Consider the following 22,550-nt stretch of genomic DNA (forward strand, 5'->3'; position numbering starts at 1 on the left):
AGAGTTTGCTTGAAAACTTCAATAGTAACATGCATTTAAAACAATAAAAATATACACAGTAATGTTTCAGCAATCTAAAAAATATATATATCTTGAAGTGTAAATATTTTTATGAGCTTGCTTTATATCATATTTTCTAAAGATCTACAGCATATAATAGTAGAGATTGTTTAAATAGCTTAATCAACCAAAACCAAAATATCTTACTTTTAAATTAAGCAATTTTTCAAAGACTGGAATGCTTATGAAATACTATTATGTCAACTCTATTTCTTTCCTACTGGGTAACATTTTTGTGACCCTAATAAATTTTATTATTAAGTATATTGACCTATAAAATTATTTATGGATTCTTTTTTATGCTGCATTCTTTGCTATGGTACATAGATGCCTAAATTAAAACTTTAGTAAACTGAGATAATATTTACAAAGCAAGTTCATATCTAATTGAATTTGTTTCTTATATATCAAAGAAAAACATGTTTTGTTGGATTTTAAGGTATTTTCATTATGTACTCACTATAATTCTTTGTACTAATATTACAGAGAGAAATCTAGAATGAAGCATACTGATTCTTGACCAAATGCTTTCAGGCTTTGAGAATTGCATTATATCATTTTGATTGTTGAAATAGACACTAGGAAGTTCCAAAAAACAAAAACACATACTAGAGCAAAAGGACAAAACAAACAATTAAAAATATCAAAAACCCCTTGATTTTACATAAATTATTTTAAATACTTAGGTAATTGGAAAATACTATAACCATCCTTAAGTGAGTAGTAGTAAGAGAGAGAGGAAGGTTGAGCAAGGTGACTTGCCTGGCATGGTGGCTCATGCCTGTAATCCCAGCATTTGGAGAGGCTGAGGAGGGAGGATCACTTGAGTTCAGGAGTTTGAGACCAGCTGGGGCAACATAGTGAGACCCCATTTCCATAAATAAAATAGTTTAAAAAAGTAAATATAAAAATAAAAAAGAGAGAGAGCCACAAAAATAAATTGGCCCTTTATAAATCACTCTAGCTGTTATTTGGAGATAAGAGCAATTGCAAGAAGCTTAATGACAGTTGGGGGATGATTTAAAAGTATATTGGTGGGTCCAGGTGAGAGATGGTAGAGGCATGTTGGATATCAAAAAATATCTGCCAAAATGGACAGATTAGATAAATAATTTTTGTTGTACATCATTTATACAGTTCACACAATTTACATTAATAAAATCATGGCTTTCAAAAACAATATGTACTATTATTTTAAATTATATTTATATATAAATGCATGTTACATTGTGCAAATAGATTGTTATTATATGTTTTAACATAAGTATAGTTTTACAACTGAATAGTAATTGATGTAGGCTATAAAATCAAGTATTTGGAGAAAAATTAGGCTCAAAAAAATTTTGCTTATTAAATTATTTTCTTTTAAAGTATTCACTTATATATACAAGGTATATGTCATATTTTATCAAGTATAATATATCTTATCTATTACATATGAGAAATACATATGATAAATTATATACATTTTATCACATGTAAGATATGATAAAATGTATACAGTTTATATGTTATATGTAATATGATAAATATATACAATAAATGGGACACATTGTATGCCTGTATCAAAATATCACATATATCCCATAAAAATATACAACCATTATTTATCCACAAAAATTAAAAATAAATGGAAGGTAAATCTAAAAAAATAAAAAAAATTCATCCTCAGTGTTCAGTGGGATCAGTTTATATGTGAGTAAACAGAGATTAAAAGATCTAGGAAGGCGGGGGGCAGTGGCTCATGCCTGTAATCCTAGCACTTTGGGAGGCTGAGGCAGGTGGATTGCCTGAGCTCAGGAGTTTGAGACCAGCCTGGGCAACACGGTAAAACCCCGTCTCTACTAAAATACAAAAAATTAGCCGGACTTGGTGGTGTGTGCCTGCAATCCCAGCTACTCAGGAGGCTGAGCCAAGAGAATCGCTAGAACCTGGGAGGTGGAGGTTGCAGTGAGCCGAGATAGTGCCACTGAACCCCAGCCTGGGTGAGAGTAAGACTGGTTGTCAAAAAAATAAATAAATAAAATAAAGAAGAAGAAGAAGAAGATCTAAGAATTCTGGCTCTAAATGAATTTGAGTCTCTACCAGCAATATTTAGATGAAAGACTGTCCTTTTCAGAATGCAAATATCTAGATAACTCAGGGGTTATAAGTTAATCTCACATTTTTTGAACTAGGTAAATCGAACACTCCTAATAGTCCCTAAACAACTGTGATTCTGAAGGGGGTTTCGTTGGGGGGGAAGTAGCCACCTGGATCACTGGGCACTTTTTATGACAACCAGCCTGGGTGGAGAGTCACAATGAGATGGGTGGGTACTTAAGGTACACTAGAGCTCCTAGGACAGTGTCGGGCAGGAGAAAAGTGGGCTGCTACTACTAAGCTGTGAATCAGGTAACTTAATATCTCTATTGTATTTTAGTTGTTTTTTAAAATCTTAATATCAAATACTTGAAAAAGTCACATATTTAGACACATGGCTTTCAAGAATATCATTTTATTCCAATGTCACCATTAAATATATCCAGCATTTTAATTTCTGAGGTATGCTTACATGGTAGCAGGATTTTCGCTTTCTAACATCATAAAAATGTAAAAACACATCATAAGAAAAACAGAACACATTTTTAAAATGATAAAATGTGAAATATGATTTAGCGTCTGTGTATGATTATAGCCATCACTATAAAAGTAGCTGCCACAGATACTATCAAGTTCGTACTTAATTTTAACATATTAACATTATGACTATCAATAGATAAATGATCAGGTTATGAAAACAATAAACATATTAAATAACCATAAATTTAATTTGTTTCTCTGAAAACAGGAAAAAATATAAAATAACCCATTTTTATACAGATCAGGAAGGGATGATACTCACCTCTAAACAAAATTTTTCTCATTAAAATGTGAAAAATATACATCAGCCAATGTCATAGGTATTGACATTATTAACACTAAAATTATCATTTAACAAATAATTCTATGTTAAAATAATTGTATTAAAAATTACATTGTTTTCCAACTAAATAATTGAAATATTTAAAAATGTTATTCTATATGTATATATACGTATATATAAACACACATATGTAGACATGCATATGCATACATGTATATCATATATAGATATATACATATATGCATACAGGTATGATTATATATGTGTATATATATATACATATATACATACACATGTGTGTGTATCTATAACTTCTAGCTCAGTATGAAAAACAAGCTCAAAACAGGCTGCCTAGGTTTGCCTCCAGTCTCCACCATTTAGCCCTGTGATGTTGAGCAAGTCCCATAAATTTCTCCATGACTCAGTTTCCTCATATGTAAAAAGACTCATAATTGTACCTACATTCTATATTTGTTGTGAGAATGTAAGTGTAATGCATTTGAGATACTTAGAAGAATATTTGACATAGGGGAAAAACATAAATATTAGCTGTAAAAAGTAATTTTAGCACGTACTTTTACATTTAACACTTAGAGAGTCTTTCTTGCCTCATAAGGTTAATTCATATACAGCTTTTTAACAGTTATGAAGTATTTCATAAAATAGATGCCCCATAATTTATTTCATTATTTATCTTTAAGTTTGTTTGCTATGTTTTGTCATGAAAAGCAATGCAGAGATGAACACTTTTGTACTTTATCTACAAATGTGCAAAAACTATTGATATTAGTGAAATGCATAATTTAGAAATTTTTGATTGGCAATAATAAAATGAATTACAAAAACACACTTTAACACTTTATATTCATAGTGGCAACATGTGACAGCCTGTTTTCTCTGCATGATGGTTTTTGCATTACATTTTTCTCTTAAGGCTCAGAGTATATAACATGGGTCGGATACCCCTTGTCTGAAATACCTGGAACCAGAAGAGTTTTAGATTTTAGATTTTTTTCAGATTTTGGAATATTTGCACATGCATAATAAACTATCATGAGGATGAGACCCAATCCAAACACAAAATTCATTTATGTTTTATATACACTTTATACACATAGCCTGAAAATATTTTTGTACAGTATTTTAGGTGATTTTTTCATGAAGCAAAGTTTATGTACATCGAACCATCAGAAAAGCAAAGGTGTCAATATCTCAGCCACCCCTGTGGACAATGAGGTTGTTTGGCATGACTATTTTTCCTGACTGTGAATTTGTATGCTAACAATAAGCAATCATTGTTTTATGCTTATTAACACATACACACTTAAAACTAAAAAATATGACATACCATCACTACAGTGAATAAATAATGTGTTCAAGGTTAACTAAGAAGCACAGTAGCATCACCTGAATACCTGTATTTGCCGTTAAACAAGAGCAAACAACAAAAGTCATTGTACACTGTATTTTATTTTTATTGGTGGAGAAGAACCAACAATGACATCAAGGGAACAGGAAGTGAGTCCTCTCTGGACGAGGAGGCATTCTGCTGAATGGCTTTTCTAAATATTTCCTCTAGAGTCTCATTCATAACATTTTTTGTCTTACATCATTGATATTTAAACAGACAGGATTTCTTGTTCTCTAGGGAAAGCAGACTGCTCTAGTCCTTCAATCAGCCCATCACACATTTTTACCACACCATCTATCCGCAATTTGTCTGCATTATCAATGTCATCTTCATTGTCACTATTATCACAATCACCTTGATTTAGTACTATTTCATCTCTTTCACCACCAGTTGATAAATAAACAACAGGAGCCTCATTGTAAAGGTTAACAACTTCTATAACCACTTCTTCCAGCTTACTGATGGATTCTGAAGGTACATTTCTTGCTTATGTAGAGGTCAGACATCATTTTTTTCACTTAACATATGGACTCCTTCAAAGTCATTACCTTGTTCATCAACAATGGCAAGATTTTGTGATTCCTTGAAAACCGTCCTTTTCATCCTCTTCATTGATCTTAGAATACCTTGATCATATGTCTGAATTAATAAAGTCACAATTAGAGAAAAGTAAATGGCATAACAGTAATTTGATGAACATTTCAGCTGGAGGACGAGTAGAAGTGTTGACAAGGAATCACAAAATGTTGCAGTTATCATCAAGCCCAGGTTCCCACCAGTGAGAAGCAGCCACTGGTATGAAATGTTTGTAAAATCAATCAGAAAAGATGTCCATAGTGATATGTGATTTTGATAGTATAGTAATGTGCTGATAAGATATTATTTTCTTGATAACGAAAGGACGTAGGCTTTAAGCATGTCTGCTGCATGAAAACATCCCATCACAGTTATGTAGTCCTTGGCATCCTTAATTCCTATAGGGGCTGCCTCATCAGCTATGGTCAGTGTCTTTCTGGAGCAATAATAATAAAACACTGGTGTTTCTTCATCATTATAGACTTGTTCTAGCATCAGATTTTCATCAGCAATAACCTCAGAAAACTCATCAATGAATTTCTTTGTTGCTTCACGATCAGAACATGCTTTATCATGACAAATCTTTTAAAAAAATGCTTTGTATTTTCTTAAGTACCTGCAATCTGCCTGTCAAATATTCATATTTTCCTTCAATTGTCATTTTATCATGATCAGCATACCATTATGTGACCTCACTGAGATGGTGATGGATCCACTCTTTCGATACACAGTTGAGATATTCATTTTTAGTTTTATGCAGTGTTTTTTTTTTCTATTTTTCATTAACTTTGGTTTAGCACTTTCAGCATAGTGCTTAGGCATTGTATCCTGTTTCTTCAGGTCATATATGGTGGCCATTTCAATACCATTGTCTTCTGTAAGATGTTTCACACTTCCACCACTGTCTAGTTTCTCCAACAGGTTGACTTTCTGTGCTATAAACATAAATGCTTCCTCTTTTTCTTATCACTGTTACCTATAGGGGTACCTGCAGGCCCTTTAGGCATTTTTAACAATATCTTTGTACCACAGAGCATAGAATAAGCCAGAAACACACTGAGTAACGCACGTAGGTCTTGACGCCATGTGAGACATCATGAAGAATGCAGCTGCAGTTGGTGCCTTTAGCCTGCAGAGATAGTGTTTTATGACTCTTCATGGGTGTATTACTGTGGGGGAATCTTGCTTTGCTTGAAAAAGTTATATCACAGCTAAAGAAGGCTGGGAGGGTGTTTAATCCCCTTGGAAACCTAGAATAAACTGTGTGTTGTGGGCCTGCATTGTGACTATGACTCATCACATGAGGTCAAATATGGAATATTTCCCTTGTGGCATTGTGTTCGGAATTGGTGGGTTTTTCATCTCACTGACTTTAAGAATGAAGCCGCGGACCCTCGTGGTGAGTGTTACAGTTCTTAATGTGGCATGTCTGGAGTTTGTTCCTTCTGATGTTCAGATGTGTTCACAGTTTCTTCCTTCTGGTGGGTTCGTGGTCTCGCTGGCTCAGGAGTGAAGCTGCAGACCTTCACGGTGAGTGTTGCAGCTCTTAAGGCAGTGCGTCTGGAGTTGTTCGTTCCTCCCGGTGGGCTGGTAGTCTCGCTGGCTTCAGGAGTGAAGCTGCAGACCTTCCCGGTGAGTGTTACAGCTCATAAAAGCAGTGTGGACCCAAAGAGTGAGCAGTAGCAAGATTTATTGCAAAGAGTGAAAGAACAAAGCTTCCACAGTGTGGAAGGGGACCCCAGCGTTTAAGGGGACCCCAGCGTGTTGCCCCTGTTGGCTCGGGCAGCCTGCTTTTATTCTCTTATCCGACCCCACCCACATCCTGCTGATTGGTAGAGTCCAGTGGTCTGTTTTGACAGGGCGCTGACTGGTGTGTTTACAATCCCTGAGCTAGACACAAAGGTTCTCCACGTCCCCAGGAGATTAGCTAGATACAGAGTGTGGACACAAACGTTCTCCAAGTCCCCACCAGAGTAGCTAGATGCAGAGTGTCGATTGGTGCATTCACAAACCCTGAGCTAGACACAGGGTGCTGATTGCGGTGTTTATAAACCTTGAGCTAGATACAGAGTGCCGACTGATGTATTTACAATCCCTGAGCTAGACATAAAGGTTCTCCAAGGCCCCACCAGAGTAGCTAGATACAGAGTGTCTATTGGTGCATTCACAAACCCTGAGTTAGACACAGTGTGCTGATCGGTGTATTTACAATCCCTGAGCTAGACATAAAGGTTCTCCACCTCCCCACCAGACTCAGGAGCCCAGCTGGCTTCACCCAGTGGATCCGGCACAGGGGCTGCAGGTGGAGCTGCCTGCCAGTCCCCTGCCGTGCGCCCGCACTCCTCAGCCCTTGGGTGGTGGATGGGACTGGGAGCCGTGGAGCAGGGGTCGGCGCTCATCGGGGAGGCTCAGCCCACACAGGAGCCCACGGAGGGGGTGGGAGGCTCAGGCATGGTGGGCTGCATGTCCCAAGCCCTGCCCCACGGGAAGGCAGCTAAGGCCCAGCGAGAAATCTAGCGCACCCCTGGTAGGCTGGCAGTGCTGGGGGACCCAGTACACCCTCCGCAGCTGCTGGCCCGGGTGCTAAGCCCCTCATTGCCCCGGGGCTGGCAGGGCCGTTCGGCTGCTCCGAGTGCGGGGCCCGCCAAGCCCAGTCCCACCCAGAACTCCAGCTGGCCCGCAAGCGCCTCGTGCAGCCGGGGTTCCCGCTCGTGTCTCTCCCTCCACACCTCCCTGCAAGCTGAGGGAGCCGGCTCTGGCCTTGGCCACCCCAGAAAGGGGCTTCCACAGTGCAGCGGTGGGCTGAAGGGCTCCTCAAGTGCCGCCAAAGTGGCAGCCCAGGCAGAGGAGGAGCTGAGAGCGAGCGAGGGCTGTGAGGACTGCCAGCACGCTGTCACCGCTCAGCATCCTATCAGTGCTCATTAAGTTTTAATTTTGGAGCATTTTGGATTTCAGGTGTTTGAATTGAGGTGCACAAAGTGTATTTTTATAAAATGTCATTTCTTTTTCTGGCAAGAATGATTAACAATACAATTTTAAAACCTGTTTTAGAGACCTCTGTGTCAACGTATTTCTCAATCCTTTTAATCTTTCTTCTTTCCTGTGGCTTACAGGACCTAATACCTTTCTATAAAGGCACAGCTGATTAATCTAACACAGGCATGCATTTTATAATTTCAACAGCTGATATCGCCTTTATTTCCCCAAATTTAATGGGGCTAATTGTAATTTAATATTGGATAAAATTTGTGAAATATATTTGTAAGTTTGTAAAATAAAAGTATAAATTTGTTAATTGAATTTTTTTAATTCCAACTTTTATTTTAGATGTATGGGATACTTGTGCAGGTTCTTTACATGGGTATATTGTGTGATGCTGAGGTTTGATATACAAATGATCCTGTCACTCAGGTAGTGAGCATAATACCCAATAGGTAGTTTCTCAATCCACACCACCTCTCCTTCCCTCCCTCCTCTAGTGCTCCCAATTTCTATGGTTTCCATTTTTATGACCATGTGTACTCAGTGGTTACTTCTCACCTATAATTAGGAACATGCAGTATTTGGTTTTCTGTTCCTGCATTAATTTGCTAAGAATAATGGCCTCCAGGTGCATCCATGTTGCTGCAAAGGACAGGATTCCATTATATTTTATGGCTGCATAGTATTCGATGGTGTGTATTTACCAGATTTTCTTTATCCAATCCACCATTGATGAGCACCTAGGTTGATTCTATGTCTTTCCTATTGAGAATAGTGCTGTGATGAACATATGAGTGCATGCCTGTTTTTGGTAGAATGATTTATTTCCCTTTGGATATATACCCAGTAATGAGATTGCTGGGTTGAATGGTAACTGTTTTAAGTTCTTTGATAAATCCCACATGCTTTACACAGTGGCTGAACTAATTTACATTCCCTCCAATAGTATGGAGGCATTCCCTTTTCTCTGCAACTTCACCAACATCTGTTATGTCTTGACTTTTTAATAATAGTCATTCTGACTGGTACGAAACAATATCTCACTGTGGTTTTGATTTGCATTTCTCTAATAATTAATGATGTTGAACTTTTTTTATGTTTGTTGGTGCATCTATGTCGTCTTTTGAGAAGTATTCATTTATTTCTTCCGTCCACCTTTTAACGGGGTTACTTGTTTGTGCTTGTTGAATTGTTTAAGTTCCATATAGATTCTTGATATTAGACTATTGTTTGATGCATAGTTTGCAATCTTTTCTCCCATTCTGTAAGTTGTTGGTTGATTTGGTTATTTTCTTTTGCTTTGCAGAAGCTCTTTAGTTTAATTAGGTCCTCCTTGTCAACTTTTAAATTAAAATAGAAAATAACTTATTATTCTACTTAAACGTAGAGGAAAATCAGTAATGTGGAAATTAAGGCAGAGACTTTTGGGGACACCTGCTTTCAGAAGAGCTGGTTGAATTAAAAACAGATCCATTCTTATTTAAATGTCTGCCACATCATTGTTGAGAAAATCATCCGGAATACTCTGTGAAAGGACTGATGCATTATGAAGTTCAGTTTAGTTATGCACCTACAGTTAGCCAGATTGGGATAGACCCATGTAAATGTAAAGTATAATTATGAATATTTGAAGCAATTTATTATATTTTAAACAATTTTGCCTTCTAACGTAGAAACACCTACATTATAGTTCATTTTGATTTCTGATTTTTTCTCATTTTTCCCTTGTGCTATACAAATTATTGCAATGATAACACTTATCACATATTCTGTATTTCTGAAAATATTTTCCTGTCCTCCTTGTAGTTGGGCATGTTCATGTTACTTCTCCTGGCCAGGGAATTGTGAACAGTAATGCTCTATGTCACATACAGAGAATCACAGTGAAAGGTCCACATCCAATTTTTCCTTTATCTTTCCCTGTAGCGGAAGCTGAGTTAGTACACATATTCCAGATATTGCTGTGACACAGAGGTGTATTTTCTGTCATTCTGGACCTCAATGTATCTAAAAACAGAGACTCCTGCTATACTGATTTTAAGACTATTTGTCACTGCAAATAGCCTATGCTATTCTAATATATAGCCCATGTTTTTAAGGTATAAAATCTAGTTAAGATTTAGAGGCAGTTTAAATTGAAAATATTCTCCATCTTTGGGAAAGAGGTCAATTCCACGCTTGAGCATTATATGAAGAGAGAATCTGGGTTATATTGAGTGCTATGGAAGCTATTAGTACTAGTTTAATAAAATAGTTATTCTGCTGGAATGCCCTAAGGTAATAATATTTCATATTTATTTAATTATATAATGAAGCTCAAAAATACCCAGTTTGGCTGCAATCAGCAAAATTTATTGGTTTAAATTGTAAGTACTAAAGTTGGCTGATTAGTCATACGTAGGATTGTTCACTTGCCAAATCTGTAAACTCTATTCATATACTGTATTCGTATACTGCAAAGTAAAGTAAATTACTTAAAAACTACTTGGGGGTCATCCTAAAGAATAGTAAAATCTTAATCAGAGTATTCTGCATATAATATTTCAGCTGAATGAAATGTATGTCACATGTCTGTTACATTAAATTAAATATACAATCTTTCCACATGCGTTTAATTTATACACATTCTTTCCACATACATTTAATTTATACACATTAATTTCCACATACATTTAATTTATACACATTATTTCCACATACATTTAATTTATACACATTCCACACACATTACATACACATTCCACACACATTACATACATTACATACATGTGTATGTAATGGAATATGATCTCACTCTGTGGTTCCCTCTGGGAAGGAAAATTAGTGTACAATTGTTTTTTGCATTTTGCAAGTTCTGTTGTGTATATTCAAAATTAGTGTACAATTACTTTTTGCATTTTGCAAGTTCTGTTGTGTATATTCAAACCAATGATGATTGTTCAGTCAAGAGTGCAACAGATGAGGTAAAGAAAACTGTTAGTAAAACAATCACAGTAAATTGAGGTTTTGATCTTTGTAAGCAAGGTTGGTGGAATTTTGTTGCATACTCTATGTGTTTTAAACATAATTATAATCTACTTTACTATCATAAATAAAGGGATATTAAAGTTGTATCATGAGCTTCTACATTTATACATATATTTCGATGAATAGAATGTGAAAGCTAAGATTTGAGCCTATAAAGGCAGAATTTGTAAGAATATATTGGAAAAACTAATATTAAAATGTAAGTTTTCTATAAAATTATTTTGAATTTAATAAATTATTTTGAATTTAATAAATCCTCCAAAACAGACCCTGTAGTAATTTTTCTTTACATGTAATAGTATTAGAATATACGTAGAAAGTATTCCTGAAATGGCAATTAATGTATTTTAACAAAAACATTACATTATGAAGTTTTACTCTTTTATCATATAACATCATCTATTAGAACACCTCTGTGACTACAGCACTTATTTAAATTATTTTGTTGCTTACACAATTTTTAATTACACGTAAAAATTATTAGTAGTAGTAACTTTTTAATCTAGCTAATTGAAAAGCTTGAGAAATTGAGTAGATATTTACAAGGTTTATTAAAATCATCTGTTATATTGACCCTTTTAATTATTATACTAGCACTAGATTTAATCATTCTAGGACTATAAAACAATGCCTTATAATAGGCCGGGTGCAGTGGTTCATGCCTGTAATCTCAGCAGTTTGGAAGGCCAACGCAGGTGGATCACTTGAGGTCAGGAGTTCAAGACCAGCCTAGCCAACATGGTGAAACCCCGTTTCTACAAAAAATTAGCCAGGCGTGGTGGTGAATGCCTGTAATCCCAGCTACTTGGGAGGCTGAGGCAGGAGAATTGCTTGAACCCAGGTGGTGGAGGTTGCAGTGAGCTGAAATTACACCATTGCACTCCAGCTTGGGCAACAAGAGCGAAACTCCATCTCAAAAAAAAAAAAAAAAAAGAAGTATGACTTGTAATTAAAATGATGATAGTACAAATGTTTTTGTATACATAAAACTAGAAACTAGAAAACTTTAGGTTTCAATATAAACTCATAGGCTTTATAGAAATTTTACAAATACCTATAAATTTAACAATTTTATTGATATAAAAAGAAGAAAAAGCAATATATTTTACTGTTCAGTTGCTTCGAAAAAATGTAAAATTCTCCTTTTTTTAAGATACTAACTAATCAATTTACATACGTATTTAATGAGCAATCCAGAATTTGGAGAAATCTAGAGCAGACATTTAAAAAAAATTATATTGTCCTTTTTATTTTTTTCTATAGAAAATATTTTAAATCTCTTAATTTTTATTAACTTTTGTTTGGATTGTGTTCATTATAATTCCATATTATAATACTATAAAAGTCACCTTCAAGGTGGCTCTGTTATATTACAGGTAGAAACATAACATCTAGTATAATTAAAATACAGGTTTCCTTTATAAAAGAGGATATGGAAACTCATTTGTATGCACTAAACTACATAAATCAGAAGACAAGGTAAAATACCCCCAAATAAGGTACAAGATTCTCAGTCCCCCCACTACCCACTCTGCCATTTCCTTTGAACGTAAAACTGATCTTATGTACATGGAGTGGGGGTTCTAATAGGCATAATGGAAAACTCACATATTTACTTTCTTAGGGATCACTCTCTCCTCCTAACTCCTCCTAGCTGCTTGGGATATTCTAGATTTTTGCCCACTTGCTCTCCACCTGTAAGTAATTTTTACAAAACAAGCCAGCATTCTTTTCTATTTATTGTGAGACTGAGTAATTCAAAGGTCAATTTCCCTTTGTTTCATTTCCTCATGGAATAAAATATCAATACTGATTGAAACAATTACATGTTCAAAATACAATAAAACAACAGAATATATAACTTTTGCTAAAGCAAAATTGACACGTAATTCAATTAAGAGTTATTAGCTGTGAATTTGTCATGTTGCTACCCTTCTAATCAGTATGTATCTATGTGTATACACAAAATCATCGATTTTGTCAAAGAATTCTGAACATACCTGAATGTTAATTACAGGTAAATATTTGGTTCATTTAAAATGAGACTTTTTCCACATTTAGAATCACATATTCTTTTCACTGTTTGCCTACTAAAGAGTAAATGCACCTCCCCAAATTTTAAGTTATCAAATTTTGATTCAGAAATAATTTTATAATGTTATATGTGTAGATCAAATGTTATGCATTATATGAATTTTACAATTTTACTAGTGAGAAATTAAAAGTTTGCTAGTGAGAAATTAAAAGTTTATCAAATTTGAAATTGAAGGAAAATTTAAAAATATTCACCTCTTTTCTTCATATATATCATGATATATTTGTATAAGTATATGTGTTGTATTCTAATAGAATTGCATGCTTATTTTTATTATTTAGATTTTATATTGTTAAAACAGCTATATGAAGAAAAGCGGTGAATATATATATATTTATATATATATATATATATTTGTTTGAAATGGAGTCTCGCTCCATTATAATAAAAATAATATTTTTATTATTTGGATTTGATATTGTTAAAACAGCTATATGAAGAAAAGAGGTGATATTTGTTTGAAATGGAGTCTCACTGTGTCACTCAGGCTGGAGTGCAATGGTGCGGTCTTGGCTCACTGCAATCTCCGCCTCCCGGGTTCAAATGATTCTCCTGCCTCAGCCTCCCGAGTAGCTGGGACTACAGGCATGTGCCACCACATCTGACTAATTTTTGTTTTTTTAGTAGAGATGGAGTTTCACTATGTTGGCCAGGCTGGTCTCAAACTCCTGACTTCGTGATCTGCCCCCTTCGGCCTCCCAAAATGTTGAGATTACAGGTGTGAGCCACAGCACACGGCCTATAATATTTTAATTATCATATAATTACCACAGCTGTCCAAAGTTTTCTTTTTGTTAATGAACTATTTTTTAAAGCAGTTTTAGTTTTACAGCAAAATTGGTCAGAAAGCACAGACAGTTCCTATATAACTTCTGTCCCCACTCTCCCCATACAAACAAACAACCTCCCTCACCATCTATATCCCACACTACAGTGGTGCATTTGTTACAACTGATGAACCCACAATAACATGTCATTATCAGCCAAAGTCCATAGTTTCCCTTTGGGTTCACGCTCAATGTTGTACATTCTATGAATTCTGAAAAATGTGTAATAATATGTATCCAGGAAAGTTTCACTGTTCTGAACTCATATATGCTCTGCCTGTTTATTCCTTCACCCTACCTAACCTCTGGTAACCACTAACCTTTTTGCTGCCTCCATATTTCTGCCTTTTTTCCGAATGTCATATAATTAGAATCAGGTAGACTTTCAGATCAGCTGTTTCACTTAGTTATATGCACTTAAGTCTTCTCCATGTCTTTATCAAGGCTTGATAGATCATTTCTTTTGAGCACAGAATAATATTTCATTGTCTACATATTCCACAGTTTATCCACTCACTTACTGAAAACAGATCTTGGTTGTTTCCAAGTTCTAGCAATTGTGAATAAAGCTTCTATAAACATCCACGTGCGGGCTTTTGTTTGGACAATACCTTGGAGTAAATACCAAGGAGTTTACTAGCTGGATTGTGTGGTAAATGTATGTTTGGTTTTGTAAGAACTTGGCATACTGCTTTTCAAACTGTCCATATCATTTCCCCTTTCTACTAGCAATTAATGAAAGAAAGCTCTGCTACTCCCCACCTTCCATAACATTTGACAGTGTCACATTTTTGGATTCTGGTCATTCTAATTGGAGTGTAGTGGTATCTTGTTTTAATTCACAATTTCCCAATGCCATATGATATCGAACATCTTTTTATATGCTTACTTACCATGTGTATCTTTGATAAGGTGTATGTTTAGGTCTTTGGGCCATTTTTTAAAGCAAGTTGTGATTATTATTATTATTATTATTATTATTGAGACGGAGTCTTGCTCTGTCGCTCAGGCTGGAGTGCAGTGGCGCGATCTGGGCTCACTGCAACCTCCGCCTCCTGGGTTCAAGGGATTCTCCTGCCTCAGACTCCCGAGTAGCTGGGACTACAGGCGCGTGCCACAACGCCCGGCTAATTTTTGTATTTTTAGTAGAGGTGAGGTTTCAACATGTTGGCCAGGAAGGTCTCTATCTCCTGACCTCGTGATCCGCCCGCCTCAGCCTCCCAAAGTGCTGGGATTACAGGCATGAGCCATCGTGCCCGGCAGGTTATTTTCTTATTGTTGAATTTTGAGGGTTATTTTTCAGATGTATCATTTGCAAATAATTTTACGCGTTTGTGATTTTTTTAATCTCATTCTCTTGACCTTGTTTTTTCAGAGTACAAGTTTTTAATTTTAATAAAGTCCAGTTTATGAATTATTTTTCCATGGATCATGCCTCTGGTGCTGTATCTAAATATTCATAATCATTCTGAAGATCATCTAGTGGAAAACCATAGGTTTTCCAAATCAAAAGTTAGTGGAACATAAGAAATAATAAAACATAGGTTTTCCACTATGTTTTTTTATAGCTGTATAGTTTTGCATTTTACGCTGAGGTGTATGGCCTATATTTAGTTAATTTTTGTGACAGCTGTAAGGTCCATGTCTCGATTCATTTCTTTGCTTATGAATCTCCACTGCTTTCAACACAATTTGTGAAAAAACTATCTCTGCTTATGTTGGTCTATTTCTAGGCTCCCTGCTTTATTCCATTGATCTCTCTGTCTTTTTGTTGCAATATCACACTGTTTGATTACTGTAGCTTTACAGTAAGTCTTGAATTGAGTAGTGTCAGTCCTCTTACTTTTTCTTCTCCTTCCATAGTGAGTTGGTTATCCTAGGTCTTTTGTCTCTGAATATAAACTTTTGAGAAAGTGTACGTATATTCACAAAATAACTTGCTGGAATTTTGATGAGAATGGTGTCAAATCTATGGAACAAGTTGAGAAGTATGGACATTTTGACAATATTGAGCCTAACTATCCAAGAACATAGAATAACTTTCTATTTATTTTGTTATTTGCTATCTTTCATCGGTTTTGTAGTTTTCCTAAGCTAGATCTTGGACACACATTTCATGAATTTACACTCAATATTTCATTTTTAGGAGCACTAATATAAAGAGTAGTAAGTTTTTATTTTCAAATTTCTGTTGTTCATTGATTGTATATAGGAAAGTGATTTTTATGTATGAACTGTATTCTTCAACCTTGCTATAATCACTTATTAGCTCTAGTTTTTAAAATATATTCTCAGATTTTTACATAGATAATAATGTCATCTGTGAACTAAGATAGTATTATTTATTTCTTCCAATTTTGTATACCTTTTATTTTATTTTCTTGTCTTAATGCATTAGCTAGGACTTCTAGTACAATATTGAGATGCAGTGGTGAGATGGAACATATTTTTCTTGGTCCTAATTTGGAGAGAATTCATCAGTGAACCTATCAAAATCTCATGCTTTCTGTTTTGAAAGGCTTTACTGGCTGATTCTATTCCTTTAATGGATCTAGGCCTATTAAGATTGCATTTTCCTTCTTGTATGAGTTTTGGCAGATATGTCTTTCAAGGAATTGATACCCTTCATCCAATTTATCAAATTTATGGGCATAGAGTTGTTCATAATATTTATTTATTTTTATTTTAATGTTCCATGGATCTATAGTGGATGTATAATGATGATTTCTTTCATTTCTGGTATTAGTAATTTGTATTTTTCCTCTTTTTCTCTTAGTTTGTCTGACTAGGAGCTTATTGATTTTATTGATCTTTTTAAAAACCAGCATTTGCTTTATTGATTTTCTCTCTTCATCCCCAGTTTTCAACTTCATTGATTTCTGTTCTAATGTTTTATTATTTCTTATGTTACACTAACTTTTGATTTAATTTACCCTTTTAAACATGTAAGTTTAGAATACTGGTTTTAGATATTTTAATTTTTCTTATATGCTATAAATTTTCCTCTAAGCACTGTTTTCACTGCATCTCACAGATTTTTATAAATTGTATTTTCAATTTAATTTAGATAAAAAATTACGCATTTTTCTTAAGTTTCTTCTTTGACCCATGTGTTATATAAAAGATTGTTCTTTAATCTCCAAGTATTTAGGGATTTTCCAGCTATTATTCTGTAATTGATTTCTTGTTTAATTCCACTTTGGTCTCAGAGCAGGATTTGTATGATTTCTATTCTTTTAAATTTGTTAAGTTATCCTTTATGGCTCAGAATGTGTTCTATCTTGGTGAATGTTCCATATGAGCTTGAGAAAAATGTGTTTTCTGCTTGTTGAATGAAGTAATTCATAGATATAAATTACATTTATTTGATTAATGGTGGTGTTGAGTTCATCTATGTCCTTACTGATTTTCTGCCTGCTGGAGCTATTTTTGAAAAAGTGTTGAGGTCTCCAACAAAAATAATGATGTCATCTATTTGCACGTCTAATTTTTTACATACTTTTATGCTTTCTTGTTAGCCACATACATGTTAAAGATTGCTATATGTTTGTGTAGTATTAATGCTTTTGTCATTACGTAATATTCCTCTCTTATGTCTGATAATTTCCTTGCTGTGACTTCTGTTCTATCTAAAATTATCTAAAATTAATATAGATATTCTTGTTTTCTTTGGGTTATTGTCCACATTGTATGGTATTCTCCATCATTTACCTTCGATCTATATGTTTCTATATTTACAATTGGTTTCTTATAGAAAACATATATTTGGATCTTGTTTTTTGATCCACTCTAGCTCTATCTTTTCACGGGTGTACTTAGACCATTGACATTTAAGGTGATTGTTGATAGAGTTGGATTAATATCTGCCATATTTTTTACTACATCCTATTTGTTCTTTTTCTTGCTTTTGTCTTCCATACTTTTACTATCTTTTGTGATTTTATTTGAACATTTTATATGATTCATTTTCTTGTTTTAGCTAGTCAATTATACTTCTATTTGTGTTTATTTTTTGTTAGTAGTTGCCGTAGAGTTTCCAATTTACATTTGTATCCCTCATCTAAGCACTGTTTTCACTGCAGATCACAAATATACTATACTGCTTTCTGAATAGTACAAATACATTATAAAAACAACATCTTCCCAATTTCTCCTTGTTGTCCCTTGCATCATTGCTATCATTCATTTTTTCACATATGTATGTGAGAAAAAATATATTTTTTATATTTTTATGTATTTTATATATAGTTATAAATAAACATAAATTTTATATAATGTATATATGTATGTAAATAAATGAAGAAATAATAGTGTATTTCATTACATAAGTATATATATTTTCATTTTATATATATATAAAATGAAATATACTATTCCTAATATGTGAGACAAACTTTTATCTCTTAAATTAAGAACAAGTAGAATACATATTTTTTCCATATTTAGTATTCATTTTCTGAAATTCTTTCTTTCTTCATGAAGATACAAGTTTCTAATTTATATTATCCTTATCTCAGACACACTTTTTCTAACACTTCCTGCAAGACAGCTCTACTGGTAACATTTTCCCTTAATTTTTGTTTGTCTAAAAAGTTATTTAACCTTTCTCTTCTCTTCTAAAGTATAATTTCACAAGAGGTAAAGAATTCTACATTGGCAGGTTTTTGTTCACTCAACTCTTTATTTCTCCACTCTCTTGTTCTGTTTGCATGGTTTATTAAGATAAGTTAAATGTAATTCTACTTTTTGCTCCGCTATAGTTAAGTTGTTTTATTCCTCTGATTTCTTTGAGTATGTTTTCTTTGTCTCTGATTTTTCTGAAGGTTGAATATAATATGTCTAGGTGTCCATTTTTTTGCATTTATGTTTATCAGTGCTTGGTATTTTTTACCTTTAGCATTTAGAAAAAATTTTATTGTGAGAATTTCCATCTCTGCTTACATTATTCCTGTGTTCTTGCATGTTGCCTACTTTTTCCATTAAAGTTATTTACATGTTAGTTATAGTTTTTAAAAATTCTGCTCTAAAAATTTTAATAATCTTGGTATATGTTACTCTGGTTTGGATGCTTGTTCAGTCTCCTCAAACTTTTTTTTTTTTTTGCCTTTTATTGTGCTTTGTAATTTTTGGGGTCTTCGGCAGAGGTGATTTATTGGGTAAAGGGAAATACATTAAACAAGCCTTTAATAATGTGGGTGTAAGATGTCAGGGCAGGGAAATGTTCTTTAGTTCTATGGGTAGGTCTCAGTCTTTTGGTGAGTCTGTGCCCTTAGACTGTGAACCTCACAACTGCTTCTCCTTTTTTCCCCGGGTTAGGTAGAGCAGGATGGCTGAAGGAGGGGTTTAAGTTGTGTATTTCCTTTTCCTTACGTGGAAGACTAAAGTCAGCTGGAATTGTCTAATTCCCTTCCCCTAGGTAGGACAGACTCTGATATAACCTCAGCAGGTTAGGCTCTGATACAATAGTTTTTCCTGAGTGCTGGCCTTGTTAACTACAGAATACTCTGGCATATTTCAAATGGTTTCTTTTCTGCACCCCCTGATGCCTACATGATAGTATTTTTCTTCTGTATTCACTATGAGGACCTGAGACAACTCCTGGAGCTAAAGCTAACAAAAACATGAGGGTCCTTCTATCATTGAATCTTCCTGGAGATTGCTTTTTTTTTTTTTTGTCTCTTTGGCTTGCCCACACTGAGCCTCCAAAAAATAATAATTATAAGTTAGGTTTTCCTATCCTTTTACTGATTCACATGGAGGCTTCTGCTCATAGATTTCTGCTCAGATAAGTTGTGATTCCGTGTATCTATCTACCTATCTGTCTCTACAATTTCAAGGGTTTTGGTTTGTCCTGTGACCTCACTTCTCTGACAGCCATAAGAATAGTTGTGTTTGTTCATATTTTCCTTCTTATCTCCAAATTATTTGCAGATCGTTTTGTACTACACTTGTTTGTAAATTACCATAAAAATTAATTAAATATGTAGAAATGTACTGTCATGTACATGTGACTAAAATTAGGTTATTTATGAAGAGTATTTTTTTGTTTTCTGAAGAATAAGACTACTAAATAAATATTATAACATATATAAAGCCTATATTTTCTTTTTTTATGTTTTAAGGTAGGTGTTTTTTTCTAGTGTTATCCTGTAGTTTTTTACTGATAATGGAATGTGGTAGGGTTTGGATTCACTCTTTGAAGTGCCAATACATGTCTAAAAATAAGGATAAAAGCATTATTATCTTAGATTTTCAAAAATAACAGAATTCACTGAGCATCATAAAGATGCCTTAAACAAAAATATAAAGTAACTATAACTACCTCTCCAATAGTGGAAGGCATAACCTGCCACCATTTATCCAATTAGATACATTCCAGGAGTAATGGTATTCTTGAATCATTTTACTAGCTTTCAAGCACCAGTCATGAGAAGAATAATATGGAATCCAGAAGAGCTGAAAAATTTCTCCTTTTTTCTTCAACTATTCATCTCTGCGGGCAAGCATCAATATCTATTACATTATCAGTCTGAGTGCTTGCTACAGATACAGTAGGATGCCTGATTTCCATTCTTTCCTCAACTTACCTCAGTTCGTAAGTTCATCAGCTCTGGGGAGGTACAGTTACTTCCCACTGAGCACTCTTTGAGTCCTTCTTCTGACTTGAATTTCTACCATAAAAGCAAAGTCATTATTCAGTGAATTAAGACAGGCTGATGAGCAACCCATTTTCATTCTCGCTAGCAGATTTTCATTTTAAGAGGAAGATAAGCAATGCCTTTAGATTTTCACTCCATGAAATTTATTTTCACCATGGCGATTATGATTGACTGCCATTATATATCTCTAATCACATTTGTATTCATCTTATGTTATATTGTCTTCTGATACAGAATCACCCAAATATGAGTGTTTCTTTACAACCCACGGTTACAAATCTATTTGAATTATGTTCGCTAAAGAGTTTTCCCATCAGAAAACAAAACAAACAAGCATAAAGCAATTGATTCTGCTGCTATCAATGTACTGAATAAAATCTCTTTGGAGAAAATAATTCTGGAAGTTACTTTTCTTGATATTGATATTGAAAGCAAGTATATTAAAGTTTCTAGTGAAAATGGATAGAAACAGATCCACAATTATCTAATTTTTATGATTTTTTAATTTTTTTCTAAATTATAACTTTACTTACTAAAAATAAAATATGGCTACATAATCTGAAATTATAGCATAGTTATCCCTCCATAAATTGCAAAAAATAAAATTAAGAATGTTGATCTGGGTTATTTTTTCTTCTTTGATCTAGTCACAATAAAGAGCTATAATATTCTTAAATAATTTTTATTCATTATCTGTTGCTCAGCTAAATTTAAAAATAGCTCTAAAACTGATTAAACTTTTTTTTTTTTTATTTTTTGAGACAGAATTTCACTCTTGTTGCCAAGGCTGACATGATCTCGGCTCACTGCAACCTCTGCCTCTCAGGTTCAAGCGTTTCTCCTGCCTTAGCCTCCCGAGTAGCTGTCATTAGAGGCATGTGCCACCACAGCTGACTAATTTTGTATTTTTAGTAGAGATGGGGTTTCACCATGTTGGTCAGGCTCATCTTGAACTCATGATCTTAGGTGATCCACCTACCTCGGACTCCCGAAATGTTGGGATTACAGGCGTGAGCCACCATGCCCAGCAACGTATTTATTTTTTGATAGCCAAAGTACTTATGAAGCAACTTTTATTAGACTTATCATTTCTGTCTTTTTTCCCTCCTTGGGAGCTCTTAGGTCAACTGTTTTTTTAATTTATATTCATTCCAAGTAAATATTTTATCTATCTTTTAGGTAAGCAATAGAATAAGCTAAATATGCCTAAGTTTAACTAATTATATAATTTAACTGGAACTTTATAAATGAAAGCTGCTTATCTTGAAAGCAAGGAAACAGGAAACAGTCCAGGCACACAGTAGGTGCTCTTATCATATGGGTCATTTCTATTATATCAATTATATAACAATTATTATATTATTTATATTCATCACATGAATAATGACCATTAGATGTGACATCTATATTTCTGCTCAATATGTTCATATATTTCCAATTTGGATCTCTTAGTTAGTTAGTTGCCCTACCAGAAAAAAAGAGTTTTTTGATCTCTCTCTCTAAAGAAACACCAGCATTGTGCCAGTGAATAAGATCAAAGAGGTTGTTAGAGATTGAATACTAACTAGTATTAGAGATTTTTTTAAAGGGTAAGATATCAAGGGAAAAAAGTCTACTAGCCCTTTATAAATAATTTGTAGGGTGGTTCATGTTGTAATCTACAGCAATGCATATACATCATATGCTGGAGGTCTGGAAATATATCAAAATATTAAAGAACTTGTGTGATTGCATCTCATGCCCTTCACATCAGAGGAAATTTTTCCTATGTATTTTCTACCCAGTTGTTTTAACTCACTTGCTAGATCTATTCAATTCCATTTTCTAATTTTCCAGTCATAGATTACTTGAATCTTCTGCATCTGGATGAATCCTTACTGAATTCTAATTATAATATGACGAGTTAATCCGTAGAACATTCCATGCCCTTTATTACTCTGTAATTGAGATTTGACTACACATATTACCTGTGGATCCAGGTACATTTTGTCTGCAAAACTCAGGTTGA

General features: G+C 34.2%; 1 long non-coding RNA gene across 2 annotated transcripts in view; it reads left to right on the plus strand.

The window, feature by feature from the left end:
- The first annotated feature begins 2,405 nt into the window (after window positions 1-2,405).
- LOC129059356 (uncharacterized) overlaps window positions 2,406-22,550 on the plus strand; it is a 72,846-nt gene continuing 52,701 nt past the window's right edge. For both annotated transcript variants that reach the window (XR_008525178.1, XR_008525179.1), the window contains exon 1: window positions 2,406-2,454. This is a non-coding gene — a long non-coding RNA (uncharacterized LOC129059356). The remainder of the gene's footprint in view (window positions 2,455-22,550) is intronic.

The sequence above is a fragment of the Pongo abelii genome, chromosome 4 (assembly GCF_028885655.2).
Source record: "Pongo abelii isolate AG06213 chromosome 4, NHGRI_mPonAbe1-v2.0_pri, whole genome shotgun sequence".
Lineage (NCBI taxonomy): Eukaryota > Metazoa > Chordata > Mammalia > Primates > Hominidae > Pongo > Pongo abelii.